A 15,892-nucleotide genomic window follows, 5' to 3' on the forward strand; every position below is an offset into this window, starting at 1 on the left:
GTTCTAGGTATACCTAGCAGCTTTCACTAGTCATGCAGAGCATTTTGAATTTTAAAATATCTTCATTCTACAGAGTACAAATCAGGAATGAAAAGGACAATGATAGTGAAGTGGAAAATCACACAAAGAAATTCTATCGGTGAAGCAAGGACTGAAGGTTCTTAAACAGATGAAGACTTTGTGTCTCATGTTGGATTGTCACTACAAGGATAACATAACTGAATCATTAAACATACTGTATTCCCTTTTCAAGACTATCACAATTGTCATAGTAAATAAATAATGTGCTAAACATACACAAAGCTGAATGATTACTTCCTGAAGCTGTTATAATTGTAAAGGCTGTGAAATCACTTGTAATATCTCCCACACAAATATTTTATTAGAATAAAAATAAAAGATGTGTGCTTGTATTTAATGTGGATGTTCTTTTAGCATTAAAATGTTAGATTAATTCTTACAACCTCTCGTAAGGGACATTTTTTCATGCATCCGACTCTCTCAACGAAACAGAGGTTCGACTGTATTACCAGAGAAACCATTTAAGAAAGAACATAATTTAGAACCTTAGTAAGCAAACATAAATCTGCAAAGAAACCTAAAAAATAAAATATACAGGATGGAGAGAAGAACACAGAAAAGAACTCTGTGAAAAATAATGAAGAATTACAACCAACAAACCAACATAATCTGATATATTTAACTAAACACTTAACTTTAAAGAAATGATCAAGAACTTCTGAGACTTGTAAAACAACAAAAATAGCCCAGGTTGAGAAACATTGTTCTGTTCTACTAATCTACTTGGAATTCACTGACACCTAAGGAAAGATATATCTACCATACCTAATGTCCCTCCCTTTTGACTTTTTTACAATTTGATTCCCTTTTATACATTTCAATACACAATCCACAAGCTACAACTCTTCTTCCGATATTGAAACTGGTTCCCTTCTGTGGTGAACTTATACCACCTATTTAAGGTGTCTTTTAGCATTGTGTACTGCACGGCGTATTCTCAGAGGCCACCTGAATGCTTAACCTTACATCCTGGACTGCATTTTCCAGGTATAATGGATTATACTCTTCTTTCCTCTAGGACCCTTCTTTTTCTTAAAATTGGTTTTACCCTACAAAGTGAAATGTTCACATTCTCTTTCCTGTATCTTTCAAAAAAAACTTACTTTCAAAATACTAATTTTTTTGCTATTTGCTTTACATTGCACCGACACAGATAGGTCTTATGGTGACGATGGGAGAGGAAAGGCCTAGGAATGGGAAGGAAGCGGCCGTGGCCTTAATTAAGGTACAGCCCCAGCATTTGCCTGGTGTGAAAATGGGAAACCACAGAAAACCATCTTCAGGGCTGCCGACAGTGGGGTTCGAACCCACTATCTCCCAAATACTGGATACTGGCCGCACTTAAGCGACTGCAGCTATCGAGCTCGGTAGATGTGATGTAATTAGCTTTTTAGACTACTGTAATTTTAATTTTGACTATTGTCTTTTTAATATGTTTACAACTGTTCACGAACATCATTTTAAGATTAAAATTAATGGCTGAAGATGCTCTTTATAAGTGCAAAAAATGTCCGTTAGAAGAATTAATTGAATTAAATGTAAGCACCAATAAAGGTGATTTGTATTGAATAGGTGGTTATTAAATACTTCTTATTATAATTGCTGTGACATACCACTTAGTCGAGCAGCTCGTCTCCTTTCTCCCAAGTTTTTCCAGCACAAACTTTGCAACATTTTTGTAACTCTACTCTTGTGTCGGAAATCATCCAGAACAAATCGAGCTGCTATTCTTTGGATTCTTTCCAGTTCTTGAATCGAGTAATCATGATGAGGATCCCATACAGTGGAACCATACTCTAGCTGGGGTCTTACCAGAGACTTATATGCCCTCTCCTTTACATCCTTACTACAACCCTTAGGTACCCTCATGACCATGTGCAGACATATGTACCCCTTATTTACAATCATATTTATGTGACTACCCCAATGATGATGTTTCCTTAACACCTAGGTCCTTACAATGATCCCCAAAAGGAACTTTCAACCCCTAAACGCAGTAATTAAAACTGAGAGGAATTTTCCTATTTGTGAAACTCACAATCTGACTTATTACACCGTTCATCATTATAACATTGCCTATTGTCCATTTCACAACAATATCGAGGTCATTTTGCAGTTGCTCACAATCTTGTAACTTATTTCTCTGTAAAGAATAACATCATCTGAAAAAAGCCTTATCTCTGATTCCACTTCTTTACTCATATCATTGATATATATATATATATATATAAGAAAACATAAAGGTCCAATAATACTGCCTTGAGGAATTCCCCTTTTAATTATTACAGGGACAGATAAAGCTTCGCCTACCCTAATTCTCTGAGTTCTGTTTTCTAGAAACATAGCCACCCATTCAATCACACTTTTTTCATGTCCAGTTGCACTAATTTTTGCCAGTAGTCTCCCATGATCTACCCTATCAACAGTGGCGGCTGCTGAGGGGGGGCTGGCGGAGGGGTACTACTTTTTCACAAATTTACGTTCTTACTAGGTGATGGTGGTGGTGATTATTGTCTTAAGAGGAAGTACAACTAGGCAACCATCCTCTATACAACATTAATCAGAGGGAAAATACTGGAAAGGATCCGACACTTCAATAAATGAAAGTATCGGTCAGTGGAAGACAAGGGCCACTAAGGGCATGTGTCCCTTAATATGAGATTAATTTGCTGTAACAGATACTGACTCAATCCATCCGCTGTCCTGTCTGTTGGATTCATGAACCCCCAAAATCTTTCATGGACGTGACCCTCTAATGTATGTCGAAAGACAAGTACCAATTAGCATTTGTTTGAAACGTCCGTTGTTTCATCTGCTTCTATTGAAATGAATTGCGATTCCCCAATTTCTGAAGAAATTTTTCTCTACAGTCGAGAAGCTCCTTCTGAATGGTCTTTGACGTACCTTTAAATACAGAAGCTTTGGCCAGATGTTCTTTCATAGCAACATCTATAAATATTTCGTCTGTAAAATAAATGAGACCTTTGAAAATTCCAAGATTTAGAGAATTTTCTATCTCATCATGGCCACGGACTGCCTCTTCAAATACGCCAAAGAATTTTGTGCACTCAATAATTCTGCGTAATATGTGCCCATTTTTCCTGACCTGATCATTGTGTTTGTTAATTGATTGGTGATAAGCAGAATCCAGTTGAATCACTATATTAACTTACCCTGGCACAGCTAATTCTATGCATGAATTGATATGTTGGGAGGAACTTTCGTGCTTTTTAATTTTTTCTTTCAAGTATTTGCGATATGTTACTCCGGTTTTAGTCCACGTCATGTCATGTCTGAATAACATGCACAGAAAACAGAAAAACGCATTCCTTGAATCACAGCCACACTCGTATTCTGTATACACCCCTGCCTGGAATCTACATCGATATTCGCGCCCTATATATTGTCCAACTGGTTCTAGTTGTAAATGAGGTGTTGGTCGACCGAATGTTTTTTATCTCCATCTTTTCCGTTCGGAACAGTTGAGAAAAAGGTCTATTTAAAATATTACTCACATAATTCATTGTACATAGCCTACAGGTTAATTATACCTGTGCGATATACCTTATGGGACTCATTAGTCAGTACAATACGTTTATCAGACCGCAGATGACAGACTTGGAACACGAATTTGAAACGGATGTTCTGCTCGGCGCGATAACCCTTCGCGTATTTTCGGAATCGCAGCGGGCTGGCTTCAACAATGACCTAATCTCCCATTCAGTGCATGTTAAAAAATACTTAGTTCTACGCAGGCACGAATGAAAGTTACCTAAGAAAGAGGCAACAGCTAAGGGCAGAGGGCCAGCGTGACCGGCCAGCGAAGAGCCCGCCGGAGGAAGCAAAGTACGTGTCTGTTGAAAACACTGACGCACTACCTGCATGCGGCGCCTATTATCGAAACTGAATGTATCATCATTCAAGTTGCCAGTACTTGTAAAACCATGTGTTAACAGTTACCGTACTTTGCTGAAGGGGCACATGTCCCTCTGCCCTTTAGAGCGAGCCGCTACTGCCTATCAAATACCTTAGATAGGTCAATCACGATGTGGTTCATTTGATCTCCTGAATCGAGGATATCTGCTATATTTTGCTGGAATCCTACATGTTGAGCTTCAGTGCAATAACCGTTCCTAAATCCAAATTGCCTTGTATCAAACCAGTTATTAATTTTGCATACATGCTACTATTTCTCATCTGTTAATGCTGAAGGTGTGCTTTATATTTATTTTCTAACTGTTGATTTTGATTCAGTGTCGGTAACCATTCAATTTAAGTACCCTACTTGCCGATAAGATGATACTGTTAATCTTGCATGTTGGCTCTATATAAGCATGAATTTTTTTTGTAAGTTGTAATATTTATCGGTACGTATTGCAGCTGCAATTATTTATTTATTTATTTATTTATTTATTTATTTATTTATTTATTTATTTATTTATTTATTTATTTAGTCATTTATTTAGTCATTTATTTATTTATTTATTTCCAGATCTTGCAGTACTAGACCTATTCGATCATATTATGGAGAAAAGTAATGTAATCAGCCTACACAATCATATCAGCATGACAGAACATATATATACCTACCATCTAATGAACAAATAAACAAACAAACAAACAAGCAAAACAAAATAAATTAGAATAAACTAATCGGCAACACGGCCAAATGGCCCATGGCCACCTCTTATTCGGAGTTCAGATAGCCATGGCAATACGGCATAACTGAATGAACAAATAAACAAAATAAAATAAAGTAAGATAAAATTATTAGCAACACGGCAAAATGGCCCCCGGCCACCCATAGGAAGGGTAATGACAATCTTTCCTGACTGAAACAGCAAGCCTTTACACATTCCACACCTACCTACCATATTCGCTCGCGACCTACTAAAGCTTGCTGATCCAGTCATAACATTTCATCATCAGATGCGTCTGTGCCACTCATTCTACTCCCGTTTCAACTTTATACATAGTTCTACTTTCATGTTACCTCTCGTTACTTACTAGGACATCGTTATCTAAACTTACAAATATTATACAACTATTTACATTTTCACTCTTCACAATCCTCCAATCCATCCTCATTTTACTCAACGATCTTTCATTATGTACAATCACTCTATACAAAATTCTGATCCAATCTCGTCTTAACTTGCATTTCCAATATATATATAAAACCATCATCACACTCTACCTTCCAGTCTAATTATCATTCTTTAACTTATTTTAACTTAGCTACACTCCACAAACCTACCAAATTTAACTTCATCACTCTTCACAAACCTCAATCATCCTTCATTACTTCACCAATCTCTGTAACTTTTAAACTTAATCACACTCAACAATCTACCAAATTTAACCTCAATCCAATCTATATATAAACCATACTCCACAACCTTCCCTCTCTTAACCACCCTTCCATAACCACTTTTCATTATTTACACATTTTCACTCATCCCAATCCTGCCTCATTTTACTCAACCACCTTTCATTATTTACAATCACTGTTTATAAACCTCCAATCCAATCTCTTATTAACAACTTCAAATACACTAAACTATACCAGACTTTCCTTATTTCACCAATCCCTGCCACTTAATCACTCTTAGCCAACCTTACCACCTTTCATTATTTACAATCACTCTCTTAAATTTCCTTTCAAATATACTTAACTATAATCATTTACAAATCTCCAATATTACTTAACTATTTTACTTCTCGTTACTATGCCCTCATCATTTTTAGCTTTTTTTTCCCCCACAGCTCCTTTAAACTTAGGTTTTCCCTTTGTTCATAGTTTCTCTTACTTTTGCTTCCTCCCTCGAACCTTCATTTTCACCATGCCTGAGACCACTTGTTATTTCTTGAGACTTTACCTCCCCCAACACCTCCTGCATCAATTCTCTTCCTGCTTTCCTAAATGTTTCCACAAACACTTCTCTTAACTCGGTTTCCCACTGCTCTTTCCTTTTCACAATGCCAGTCTTTTCCAGCACTGCCTTCTATTACCTGCCTTTCTTCCGATCTCATCGCTATTACTTCTTCCTGCTTCAGTCATTATTCTGTTATCCGTAGTTTCATCACTAACCAAAATCCTACCCACCTACCATTGGTTACCACTAATTGCTGACCGTTAATGTGCGTCCTTAATAAAAATTGATGTCTGGCTCTCAATAAATGTTTCCTTTAAAATGTTTAAATTCTTATTCCCTTCTCTACCTATGTCTCTCTTTATACAAATGTGTTCACTCTGTAGATTCCCTGCGTTTCTTATCACAATTTCCGCCATCAGTGTGGATAACATATTCACTTTTATAGGCCTATGTCCTCTCACTTTACCTACCCTTTCCGTTTCATCTATATCAACTTCGCTGAAGTTAATTTCCATTTTATTCTAGATGACCCCACCACTTTGTAAATTATGTCTACTTTGTTCTCTCCCTTTTCTTCGGCACACCATGTATATTTCCTCCTATGTTCCTGACTGCTGGCTTCTACAGCTTTCTTCAGATTCAACACCACCTCTTCCATATTTTTATTTTCTCTCTTAGTAATACAATTCCTCTCTCATTGTTTCCCACTTTTCCTTTTCCTTTTCCTTTTTTTTCTGTATCTATTGCCTCATATTTTCGAACTCCTTCACTTGTTCCTGTATAATCATTTTAATCTGCTCAAACAGGTAAACTTCTTCCACAACCTCCTTTAACATCTACCTTACGAGTTCCACATCCTCCCAGCTCTTGTTGCCACTTGTATTCCGGCCTTGGATTACTTCCATGCCCCCCAGTAACTAGCAATACAGTTATCACCTCTGCCACCAACATCATCTCAACCTTCTTTCCCATTTCCACTTTACCTTCCTTTCCTTTGGTTGTTTACTTCTTCCTCCCCTGCCACCTTCCGATAACAATCCAATATTGTTCTACACCAATCATCTTCCTTGTCACACTCCGCTTAACTCATCCACTCCCTGATCTCACTCAACTCCCACTATACCGGCAAACTCGACTCAGCACGTCCGCACCAGTCTTGCTTAGGCTAGACTGGTTTTGGTAAGATTTGTAGCATGTTAGATAGAGAGATAGATAGATAGATAGATAAAGCCTTTCTGTGGCAAAGTTAGGGCTCTTGGCCCTTTCTTACACTTAACCACACACATATTTTTATTATTCCATACAATGACATTGAGTAATGAAAATACCAAGAACTACAAATAACACTAATTTTTAAGACAAAAATATGAATATATACACGCAAAGAAGAAAGAAAAAAAAAGTAACTGCCTACATAATATGGGTTTGAAAAAAAATTCAATACACAACGAAACAAATACGAATGTAAAAATACTAGTAAGCTTAATAAAAATATTAAATGAAATTTAACTAATTGTATCCTTGCAAGACTAGATCTAAGTAAAATACTGTACTTATTATTAGCTATTTTTAGGCTACGTCTACTTCGTAAATACAATATGAATGTTTTTAATTTAATTTAAATTATCGTATTTAACCAATATTTAATTTATTGTGCAATAATCTCATATCATTTTCACACACAATCACTCGTTGCACTCAAACAGGTACTGTACCTTGCTGGAAGCACTTAACGAGGAACTGCTGGTAGGAGGTTTTAAATATACTTTTGGTTGCAGCATCGTTGATGTCTTTGGGAAGAGTATTCCACCATCCCGAAGCGGTGATAGTAAATGATCGATGGTATGTGGTTGTTCGGTGGACAGGTGTTTCTAGGAGGGACACTGAGCGAGTATCATGGGGATGTAAAGAACCAAGGTGACGAAAATTGCTGGAGAGATAAGCAAGGATGTCTTCCGAAAGTACCTGGTACACAAGAGTATTTGCATGTAGTTTACGCCTGTCGTGTAGTCGTAACCAAGATAATTGTATATAGTAGGGAGAAACTCGAGCGTCATACCGTAAATCCATAACATATCTAAGAAGCATTTTGAGTGCATTGTAGTTTCAAGCTTAATTCATTTGTTATATCCATAAGAATTACATCACAGTAGTAAAAAATGGGAAATAATAATGACCGAACAAGTTGAATTTTTAGTGATCGAGGGAATACATTTCTAAACCATTTTAAGGGGTGCAAGCCACAATAAGCCTTTTGGCAGATATTCTTAACTTACGCTGACCAGTTTAGAGTTTCCGTTATAATAACACCAAGGTTAGAAACTGATTCACAATAAGGTATAACAGTATTATTTGAAGTTACAGGAGGAATGCAATTTTGTTTTAAAATGTGAAAATTCTTTGATGTACCGATGATAATGGCTTGCGTTTTATGGGGGTTTAATTTAAGGTTGTTTTTAATTGCATAGCTATTAATTTGCTCAAGGTCAGTGTTTACATTACATAATGCTTCTTGTATATTATTAGTTCTAGTGTGGTAATAAATTTGCAGATCATCAGCATAAAGATGGTACTTGCAGTCCTTAATTGATCTGGTGATATCATTTATATATAAAGTGAATAGGAGAGGGCCTAGGACTGACCCTTGTGGGACACCAGTATTTTTTGTTCGCCACGTTGATTTATTATTATTTGCAACCACACACTGCCGGCGGTTTGTGAGGTAAGAATAGAAAAATTCCAGCACTTTCTGGCTAAAGTTTAAGAACTGTAATTTGGGAAGAAGCAACCTAGTATTGACAGTATCAAATGCGCTACTGAAATCTAAAAGAGTAAGTATTTTCACTTGTTAGTTGTCCATTGCATATCTAATGTCATCTGTCACTTTCAGCAGAGCTGTCAAGGTACTACGTTTTTTCTTAAAGCCTGATTGGTAAGAGTCGAGTAAAGCATATTTATGTAAGTACGTAAGGATTTGCTCATGTACCAGGCGTTCCAGCACTTTGCACAGGGGTGGTAGGATAGAAACTGGTCGGTAATCTGAAGGAATACTGGGTCCATCCTTTTTTGTGATTGGGATGACGAGGGCATCCTTCCATGCCGTAGGGAAAATTCCTTGGGTTAAACAGTAGTTAATAATGTGGGTTATGATCGGCAGAATGACGCCAATGATATATTTGTAGAAAGACAGAGGTATGCCATCGTGTCCAGCAGCATTTGATCTGAGAGAATACATAACTCGTTTTATGTCATTTTTACCAACCTCTTTAAACACAAATGTATCTTGAATTGGCATAAAATGAACATTATTATTATTATTATTATTATTATTATTATTATTATTATTATTATTATTATTATTTATTTGCTTTTACAGTGGATTCGGCCGACGTGAAGTGTAAATTTAAGTCATCAAGGGATACATTCGGCGCCTGCATTAATAACTTTCGACCTATACCCATCGTTCGTAATTGTTTCCATATTTCTGTCGAGTTCTTGCATTTCGATACTTGACATAGGCCTATGTATTTATATTTACTGTTTCTGATTAACTGTTTAACCCTGTTACGGAGAACGCGGTAATTTTCAAAGTCATTAACATTACCCGTTCGTTTAAACCTTCTGAACCATGAATCACGCTTTTCCATTTCTGATTTAATCTCACTAGTCAACCACGGAGAAGGTGGTCGAGTTACCCGGATCTCTTTCTTGTGAGCAAATCTGTCATACAGTTCTAACACCAGATCAGATAGTTTATTTTTACGTCAATATCATCCATGTGTAAAATATCGTTCCACGGCAGATAATATGGTTCGTGTCGTATTCTTTCCTTGTCCAGATTTTTTATATCCCTGCATGTTATATATTTAGTTTCATATTTTGGCATTTTTTTTTTTTTTTTGCTATGGGCTTTACGTCGCGCCGACACAGATAGGTCTTATGGCGACGATGGGATAGGAAGGGCCTAGGAGTTGGAAGGAAGCGGCCGTGGCCTTAATCAAGGTACAGCCCCAGCATTTTCCTGGTGTGAAAATGGGAAACCACGGAAAACCATCTTCAGGGCTGCCGACAGTGGGATACGAGCCCACGATCTCCCGGATGCAAGCTCACAGTTTTGGCATCTTTAATGAATAGCAGACATATATTAGATCATGGGTAGAAATACCTGGCACTGCAAGCTGTCCGTGATTTTAAAAACTTTCTGAGTATTGTTAGTTATGATCAAGTCAATCAAAGTATGAGTCGTCCGGTTTACTGTATGTAGATGATAAGTAGCATTTAGAGGTAGGATGTTCAGGTCTAAGCTAAAGAACCAGTAGCGTAGCCAGGATCGGCCAATGGGGGGGGGGGGGGTTACAGTTACAAAATTAAGATATAACATAATGAAAGTGCTTGTGCGTGTCTGGTACGTGCATGCATGACTGTCATAAGGATACTGATACAAGAGTGAATTACTGTATGTGATATTCAGATTGCAATACACTACAAAATTCTTACTTTAAAATACAGAACAAGAACAATATGATCGAGGTCAGCAGTTTTATCTCAAACGGTGTGTTCAGGCTTCGAGGCTTCCTAGAAAATAAATTTAACACATCTGTTGGTTTTACAATTGTGTCTCTGTGAATGTTCAAGGGAGCCAACCCGTTGAGTCGACTTTCACTTGTGGTATTTCTGAGGTAGGTTTTAAGGCGTCTTAATGTTGAAAATGATCTCTCACTGGCTGCAGTGGTGACAGGTAGGGTGGCAAACACTCTCAACAAGCAGTAGATTGCAGGGAGTTTATCTTGATCACATAAAAGAAGTTTATTGTTTACTGTCAGTTTCTATTTATTTTCTTTTTGTGAAAGTTCAATGGGGGGGTTCTAACCCCCAGTAACCCCCCCCCTGGTTACGCCCCTGTAAAGAACATATTTTGTAAATGTAATGAGTCTTTTGTCGCAGTCAGCAGATTTGTATTAAAATCTCCAAGTACGGTATAATTATATTTTCGTACAGTGGAATTAACTTGGCTAAGCAAATTTCAAGGTCCGATATATGTCTTACGTCTGGGGGTTTATAAACTACTCCGATCAGTACTTTTTGATTGTTAGCCGAAACTTCTATAAACATAAACTCAGGTCGATTGGGAATTGTCTGGTCTGAAGTAGCCACTATGTTACTTTTGAGATCATTACGACAGTCCCCCTATACGTTTTCTACGGTCTAGACGATGTAAAGTCATGTTATTTAATTCAACAAGGCCTGAGTTTAGTGAGGATTGTAACCAATTCTCAGTTACACATGTGCAGTACGAGGTATTACTATCATGAAAGAGGGATTATATTTCGTCAATGTGAACCATTAACGATTGCGCGTTAATATGACAACACTGTAGGGCTCGATTAATGCATTTAATAACAAAGTTGGTGTTAAATGACGAACGCAGCATTTTATTAATACGCTCTTATTTCTTCCAATTCGTAAGTACAAAATTACCGGGCGAGTTGGCCGTGCGGTTAGGAGCGAGCAGCTGTGAGTTCGCATCCGGGAGATAGTTGGTTCGAACCCCATTGTCGGCAGCCCTGAAAATGGTTTTCCGTGGTTTCCCATTTTCACACCAAGCAAATGCTGGGGCTGAACTCTAATTAAGGCCACGACCGCTTCCTTCCCATTCCTAGATCTTTCCTGTCCCATCGTCGCCATAAGACCTATCTGTGTCGGTGCGACGTAAAACAAATAACAAAGAGGTACAAAATTTAATTAGAATGTACAAGAAGCAAGAAACATCTGCAAGAACTCCTCCGAAAAAGAAATGAAACGTTACCTCCTCTATAAAGATCATTTAACTTTGAAATGGAAGGAATTTATCAACCTAACCGAACCTTGTCTTGTTACGACTTTGGTACGGTGTGCGGACTTAGCCTTTGTGTAATCTTATTGACTTTCGACATATGCACATGTAATATATTTGCTTGTGTATATTACACTTTAAAAAATGGAAATTGCAACACCATGAAGGCATTGGTCGTTTGTGTTGATTTTCAAGATATGGAACGATGCTATGTAGGTATGTAAACGATCAAAGTTTCAGACCCATTGGATTGTTGCTACAGGTCTCCCCACGTGATTGGTCGCGGAGGAATCAACTCCAGTATACGGACGCTGGTGTAGCGTAGTTGACTTGCAGTCTGTGCAGTGAAGTGTTCCCCGTCAAACATGCCTCGACGATCGCCGTTTGAGAGGGCTCGGATAATTGGGCTGTGTGATGCTGGATTATCGCTAAGGACTGTCTCTGCGCGTGTTGGCCGACAGGCATCTACGGTACAACGTGTATGGCAGCAGTGGTCAAATGAAGGTACCCACACTCGTAGACCTGGCACAGGCCCAGCGCGACAGACAACTGTGAGAGAGTATCGCCGCATCATTCTGATGGCCCGGATCGAACCCCATGCAACAGCAACGCAAATTCGAGCAGCTGTGGCACCCCACGTTACACAACAAACAGTTGTAATCGCCTGCGTGCAGCTGGCTTACGAGCCCGTGTTCCTGCAGAAGGTGTTCCACTGACCCCACAACAGCGACGTGTAAGGCTGGCCTGCTGTCGAGAAAGATCGACGTGGGTCGACGAATGGCATAGGGTCGTCTTTAGTGATGAATCGCGCTTCTGTCTTGCCGGCAGTGATCGCCGGAATCGTGTGCGCCGACGTACCGGGGAAAGGGGCCGCCCAGATGTTATTGTCGAGAAGCACACAGGGCCAATACCAAGCATTATGGTCTGGGGAGCTATAGGCTTTAATATGAAATCACAACTAGTGCTTGTTGAGGGCACTATGAGTGCTCGACAGTACGTCGTTGATAGGGTACTCAATCCAGTGGTTGTCCCTATGATGGCGAACATTGCTAATGGGATGTTTCAGCAGGACAGTGCCAGGGTTCACACTGCACGCATCTCCAGAGAAGCTCTCAACGACATCATAACCTTAGAATGGCCCGCCAGATCCCCGGACCTCAGTCCTATTGAGCATGTGTGGGACATAAAGGGTCGACAACCAGCCAACCGTCCTCAGCCACCCACAACTCGGGAACAACTGATACATGCAGTGCAGCAAGCATGGGCTAAAATTCCTCGGTGAATTCATCAATGTATTGCAGCTCGCGGTGGGCATATCCTGTATTGATTGTTGTCCAAACTTGCGGTCAGAGGGACCTGAAAGTGTAATAATCGGATCACAACCAAACACTCGTCCTGCATGTTCAATTGCAGCAATGTAGTACCACACCTTTTGGGTGTTGCAATTTCCATTTTCTTCAGTGTATTACAGCGTGGTTTCACTTAAGTCTGACAAGTACTGCAATAGTAAATGTCGAGAACGGAACTGAATTATTTACATCAGGCAAACACCGATGAATACGATTATAGTAATGCGTATATCAAATTAAAGGCAGAAATGGTATTAAATTGAGTGTGGGTGAAAGAGGGTGTTTATTTCATTAGTTCCTCATTGAGAATGATAACCATCTTAATTATGAATATATTGTTTGAGCATTTACTTGGGTAAGGGGAACTCAATTATTGATTTGGTGGCTGGTAAATAAAGTAACAAGTATGTTTAACCAGTACGCCCTTGTAACGGTTACCGTATATAACATTACAGGAGATGTCCAGTTACTGAAATAACAGCAGCGCGGCAATACCCGGGTGAACTCGGTTAACAACGGCAGCGCATGGCCGTACTCGCTTTCAGTAACCGCCTCCAGTAACCAGTATTTTACTAACCTGATGCTGAGCTGTTAACGCGTATTTTTATCGTCACTGAAGTTAAAATAGCAGCACGGAAATACTCGGGTGAACTCGGTTAACAAGTGCAGCGTTCAGCCCTACACGCTACTAGTAACCGCGTCTATTAAACAGAATCTTACTAACCGTTATTGTATTGTTGTTATCGTGTATTTATTACACCACCGAAGTTACGAAAGGGGCAAGAAGAGCTCTATGTGGTCATGTCTTTCCGTGATAGTTATCGAGTTCGCAAAATGTTCTATGTGTGGGAAGTCACACCCTTACAAGTCTTCCACGACAAATTTAAAAAGAAATCACAAGGAAAGTTTCACCCAAAAATTAATTTTAAAATATTAGTGCCAGCAGTCAAGTTAAATATTATAAGTAAACTAATTTTGTGCTCATACTCTCTAATGCAAGCAAGGCAAAGGGAAGAGGGTGTATAAGTGTTCTCTGGGTTTGTGTCTTTCTCGCTCTCTTTGCTCAATGTTGCAGGATCCAATAAAGACGCAGTTATTTGGCATTTAGAGATCGGGCCAGCTAGGAAGACGTCTGGACGCAAATGCGCACTTTGAACAATCCATCGTAGCGCATCCCCTTCTAACAGAGCTCCTGCTACAAGGAAAGTTCAGTGCATACGTTTACACTCAGCTGTCGCGCGCTGCTTTGTAATTTCTCTTTGTGTAGTAACTGTGATTAGTGGTGGTGTGTGTTAGGCCTGTCTGTGACAGTATGGAAGGCGTTAAAAGTAGTCTGCATCGTAAAGTGCTAAGGAGTCACTCGTGCAGCAATCTCGAACGTTATAAACTTTATGGAAAGGGAGGCAATGGAAGTAAAGTTCTTGATAGATTGTAAGAAAGTGCAGGAAAGAGTAGGAGCAGCTGTTTGAGTGTCAGAAAGTTCTATGGTACGGATTAAGAGCGAAAAACGGAAAGCGATAGAATTAAGAAAGCCTGTGAATAGTCTGTTTGAAACAACAAACAAACAAACAAACAAAAGAATGCCCACAAAGAATGTTACTGGACTGGACGACTTTGACGAAGGTGCCGTGCGTCGTATTGTTCTCAATTTTTATTTAGTTGAAAAATGTTTACCTACAATTTCAAAAAATCGTGCAAAGTTAGAGAAAGACTTAAAGTTCAAAGGATCCAATACTAGTGTCAAGCGAATCATTCGATTATTAGGATGTCGTTGGAAAAAAGATAAAACTAACAAGCGTATCCTAACTGAAAAAGATGACATAAAATAGAAAAGATTTATTTACTTGAAAAAATGCCCAGTATTTGGCGGAGGATAGGCCTCTAGTGTACACTGATGAAACCTATATACATACGTACCATGTATCAAGCAAAGGCTGGTCTGATAAATAATTATCCGGTATATCAGCGCCCATGTCAAATGGAAAAAGACATATAGTTGTACATCCTGACGGGGACATGGGTTTCATCGAGAACTGTCTGGTAATCTGGAAGTCTGGCAGCAAGATTGGCGACTACCACGATGACATGAATAGTGAAAGATATGCTTATTTCTAATCTTCCACCTCGCAGTGATCTCGTGATTGACAACGCGTCATATCACAGCAAGGAAGTAGATCGTTCTCCAACTTCAAACTCACGGAGAGTGACGATGATCTCCTGGCTAGTGAATCGGAACTTTCCACGCTGTGAGACGATGTACAAGCACGAGTTCTATGAGCTTATCAAATTGCACAAGCCGGCACACAAAACCTACGTCCTAGATGAACTCATAGAACAGTACGGACACAATCCTTCGACTGTCCCCATATCCCCCTGAATTAAACAGTATTGAATTAATGTGGGCAGAAGTGAAGAACTGGGTAGCTTCCCACAACGTCACCTTCACTATTGACGGCGTAGAGAAACTCGCTAGACAGAAATTCCGGTCAATATCCGCAGAAGACTGGAAGCGTAAATGTGAACACACAAAGAATGTGGAGAAAGATTTCATGAGGGATGAGGAACCTCTTGAAGACATTATAGAGTCCTTTGTGATGCAGCTGGGAGTCGACGACACGTTATCCGGTGAGGACGACAGAAGTTATGACATAGGACTCAGTGGAATTGAAGATCTATAGAGGACATTATAAAATAAGTATGTGAACATTTTGTGAATATAGTGTCATTACTTTATTATTTCAAGTGTCATTTAA

The sequence above is a fragment of the Anabrus simplex genome, chromosome 1, assembly GCF_040414725.1.
Source record: "Anabrus simplex isolate iqAnaSimp1 chromosome 1, ASM4041472v1, whole genome shotgun sequence".
NCBI classification, from domain to species: Eukaryota; Metazoa; Arthropoda; class Insecta; order Orthoptera; family Tettigoniidae; genus Anabrus; species Anabrus simplex.